Consider the following 4603-nt stretch of genomic DNA (forward strand, 5'->3'; position numbering starts at 1 on the left):
CTTCCTGGGCAACCTTGGCATATGTGACAGGGATCTGAGTAATCACCGCTGGGGACGCTTCCTCGCCGACCGGCGTCTGGATCAAGCGGCGTCGCATGCAGTCGGATCTGACGTGGCCTTCTTGTCCACAACCCGCACATGTTCGGGGTTGGGCGTCGTACATGACAATGGCTCGCACACCGCCAATTGTCAGGTATGATGGTATATGTTTTGTCAGTTCAATTTTTACCTGACGCACACCATTAAGGACATGGTAGGTCGTGAAGGTTTGCCATTTTTCCTCTACGTAACCGATGACGTTACCGTATGGTTGTAACGCAGAGACATCTACGTCCTTCGGCACTTCAAATGGTAGTTCAAACACCCTAATCGTGCGTTGACCGTACTCTGCGAGTTCAAGTGTTACTGCTCCGACGTGACCATCAGAGTATTTGAACTTAAGTCCATTGGTATGGCGGCGAATAACATCTTCACACACCTCGGTGTTTGTCATTTTAATATGAACGACACTACTCGTGATCGAAAAATGGATTCCGATAACATGGTTAGGATCTGAACGAACTTCTTCACGTAGGAACGTTTCAACTTCATGTGCACGAGGTCGCGCATGTTCAGCTGGGAAGGAAACTTTAAGGGCCGCACGGCGGTAAGCGCTCGACAGGTTGTTCACGGTGGACGGACACGAGCCTTAAAGCTACGACGCGGAAGTAAACAAACCTGCAGCGGAGCACGGGGCCGGCGCGCGGGACCGTCCGCACGCTGCCACGGCTGAGAGCCGACTGTACTCAAGAGTTAACAAGAGAACGAGAAGGTTTGAAAGCTAGTATTCGACAAGAAGTAGGTGCATGACGAATAAATTTTAATAGCAGCAGAAGAATTGCAAACATTATCCTAGTGTATTCACAAGAAATACCTGGAATAAAATCTTTTGTATTGCCTAAATTTAGTAATTATAAGAAAGTAAAGGATAAGCTATATACAGTAAACGGAAGCAAAGTAGACTAACACTGAAACTTCCTGGCAGATTAAAACTGTGTGTCCGACCGAGACTCGAACTCGGGACCTTTGCCTTTCGCGGGCAAGTGCTCTACCAACTGAGCTACCGAAGCACGAGTTATCCTCGGTACTCACAGCTTTACTTCTGCCAGTATCCGTCTCCTACCTTCAAACTTTACAGAAGCTCTTCTGCGAACCTTCCAGAACTAGCAATTCTGGAAACATCCCCCAGGCTATGGCTAAGCCATGTCTCCGCAGTATCCTTTCCTTCAGGAGTGCTAGTTCTGCAAGGTTCGCAGAAGAGCTTCTGTAAAGTTTGGAAGGTAGGAGACGGATACTGGCAGAAGTAAAGCTGTGAGTACCGGGCCTGAGTCGTGCTTCGGTAGCTCAGTTGGACAGGCGGCACGATAGCTCAGCGTGTTCGGTCAGAGAGCCGGTTGGTCTCTGTAATAAAAAATCTGAGTGGAACGATCAACCACCGAACTTGAACAGGATGTCTTGCGACGTCCGCAACGACCAAACACAACGATCAATAACGAACAAAATGCAAAAGAAAAAAAAAAGTTGGTACAGCACTTACCCGCGAAAGGCAAAGGTCCCGAGTTCGAGTCTCGGTCGGGCACACAGTTTTAATCTGCCAGGATGTTTCATATCAGCGCACACTCTACTGCAGAGTGAAAATCTCATTCTAGACTAACACTGTTTTTTGGTGGTTTTATTCATTTTAAAGGAAGGAAAAGCTTATCAAATATTTTAAGTAATTAGGTTGTTTATAGTTGTATGTTAATGAGAAATAATTTTTTTTCGAGTTTTGGGTTCCGACATCTTTATTTTAAGTGGGGGAATGTGAAGCGTTACATGCCATTTAGGTAAACGACATTTCACATTCCTTATGTTGTGCAAGAGATGATCGTGACAGAATAATATTAAGTAGGGAGTAAATTGTGGAACATATATTTAGCGCAGGTGTTTGTTTTCGTTTTTGGGGACGTTAAACGGGAGGTATGGAATACAAGAAAACGGCAAGGTGTGACAACAAGTAAACGGCTTTACCTGGTGTGTGTGGGCTCTTTTTACGTTCTAACGTCGCAACTTGGCGGTGGCTTGACCGTCAACAAGCAACCACACACTCCAAGAATGAAAATAAAAGACAAGATGGTTTTGAGATAAATAAAATATATATTGTAATCATGGATGTCATGCTGAGCCTTCGAGGCGTATGTCGTATGAAAAGTTGTGTTCTACTCTAATTTGCGAGTCATTCTAATGATCTGTAAACTCATTCAAGCATATATATGTTTGTGAAAGAAAAGTAGTGGACGTGCTTTTTCGTGATATGAGTAGAAGTTAACTCCTTTTGCTCCACCAACAGTTGCAGAACGTGAAGTAGTCAAGCCTGTCCTCGCTACACAGGAGGTTTCAGAGGCACTGATTGGCAGGTCCTCTACTTCAAGAGAATCAACTGCAGCGGCCGGATTACATAAACAAAGATAAATACGTCGGGTGAGAGATCTCAAGAAGTGTTCAGACTCAACTTCAACTACAAGGAGCGAGCCAGCAGCTATGTAAGACATTAAACCAACAAGAAAAACCCTTCACCTGGTAGATTATGCTGTTTTGAGTTTTACGTCCATTCTTTCTTGGTACACCTGAATAAGGGTCCTGGCAAACGTATCTTGAGGTACTGAAGCGCATACAAAATTTCGTGCACGTAAAATCCCCTCTGAGGCGTAAAATTAGTTTAGCGTTATTTCAGTTTCTCAAAAGTAAACGAAAAAATGTTACTGGCCCATAAAGTTCTTTTCATATGAGTGACATGCCCTGCAGTGGCTGGTAAAAGAAAGGGACCGGCGCAAAAATGCTCCTACCGAAGCTAAAAGAAAGGCGAATATGCTCCTGTTTAAAAGACTATAACTGTAAAGGGGCTACCAGCTGCCTCATTCTTCTTTCCTCAGCACCTTTAAAGATTTTCCCAAATTTTTTTGCATCCGAACATATTCACCCTTTTTATGTTGCGAGAGAAGGAGACAATGGCAGTGGGAAAGAGACGGAAAAGTAATAAATACAAGAAGACAGTAGAGAGGTTGTGGTACAGAAAGAGAGAAGGACACAATGGTAATGTGAGAAAAAAAGGGATACAATGGCAGTGGAACATAACTGACAGTGGCAGAATAGTGCTAGGAAAAGAATGGAGACAGTGCCAGTGGGAGAGGAATAAAAAGAAGGTAAAAGTGGAAGTGGGCGACAGCCAGTGATAATGAGAGACAGAGACTATGACAGAGAACGTGTCAGAGAGATCGACAGTGAGAAGAGGCAGCAGCTATGAGAATGATTGAATGAAACATAGCACTAAGAGAACAGAGGGAGAAAGTGACAGTAGAGGAGACAGTAGCGTACAGTAGCAGTAGTACAGATCGAAGGAGACTATGGCTGTGACAAAAGAGATAGTGACAGAGAGACACAAAGAGATAATGACAATGAGTCGGGCTTAATGAGTGAGTGAGAAGGGGTAAGTGGGAGTAGACAGGTCTGAGCAACTTACAGTGGTAGGCTAGTGGGCATGAGCGAGTTAGAGTTAGAGGAGCTTGTGTAGTGAGAGGTGAACTGCATGTTAAAAAGAGCGCGAATATGTTTGCATACCAAAATTTCTGTTAAATTTATAAAGACGCTGAAGATGGTAGATTGAGTGAGCTGGTACCCTACTCTTCAGTGAAAGTCTTTGAAACAGAGGTGTATTGGACTTTCTGTGTTCCGGCAGGAGCATTTTGCCGCTGGTTCACAGAATTTATTATGTCTTCTCCACCTGTTTAACTTTTGAGTGTCATATAATTCTAGAAGTTCTTCTTTATGTCCTTTAGATGAAATAAATCGTATGAAAAGTGAAACTTGCTCTACATCTTTGATGTCACAAGTCCCTTCATATGTTGTTGATAAAGCTGAAACCAGTTTAGTATCTTCGGTTTTCTGGTTGATTATACTGTATTAGAAGAGCCGGTCGTTGTGGCCGAGCGGTTGTAGGCGCTTCAGTCCGGAACCGCGCTCCTGCTACGGTCGCAGGTTCGAATCCTGCCTAGGGCATGGATGTGTGTGATGTCCTTAGGTTAGTTAGGTTTAAGTATTTCTAAGTCTAGGGGACTGATGACCGCGACCTCAGATGTAATGTCCCATAGTACTTTCACTGTTTTAGCAGAGAATGATACCTCTTCAAATATTTTTTAGAATTATTAAGGTATGTTCATAATTTTTGCTTTTGGGCCTTCAAATTACAACTGAGTGAAACACAATTTTCGTGCCTTACGAATTTCGCCTTTATTCTTTGTTAAGGCATATTTAGTGGCCTGGAATATGTAATATTTTTACTATTTAGTTTACTTTTTGGAACAATGTATATATATAGCTTATTAACAGTTCTGGTGCTTGGCTTTTCTGTGGGATAGTAATATTTTAAAGTCTAATTACAAGATCAGTGGTTGATGTTCTGCATGTTGTGTTTTTGTTCCATTTATGGCGTTGTTCTTCTTCTTGTAATTGCCATTTGAGTTTTTGTTCTCCTCTCTTCACAGAGCTAGGAACTGAATACTTATTTCGATGATATTTTTTTGGTTTG

The 4603-nt window shown here is 42.8% G+C and overlaps 1 non-coding gene across 1 annotated transcript; it reads right to left on the bottom strand.

The window, feature by feature from the left end:
* Positions 1-1034: 1034 nt before the first annotated feature.
* Positions 1035-1109, bottom strand: Trnas-cga (transfer RNA serine (anticodon CGA)). The gene has a single exon. It is a non-coding gene; the product is annotated as a tRNA-Ser (tRNA).
* Between the last annotated feature and the right edge of the window lie 3494 nt (positions 1110-4603).

This window comes from Schistocerca gregaria, chromosome 2 (assembly GCF_023897955.1).
Source record: "Schistocerca gregaria isolate iqSchGreg1 chromosome 2, iqSchGreg1.2, whole genome shotgun sequence".
Taxonomy (NCBI): Eukaryota; Metazoa; Arthropoda; class Insecta; order Orthoptera; family Acrididae; genus Schistocerca; species Schistocerca gregaria.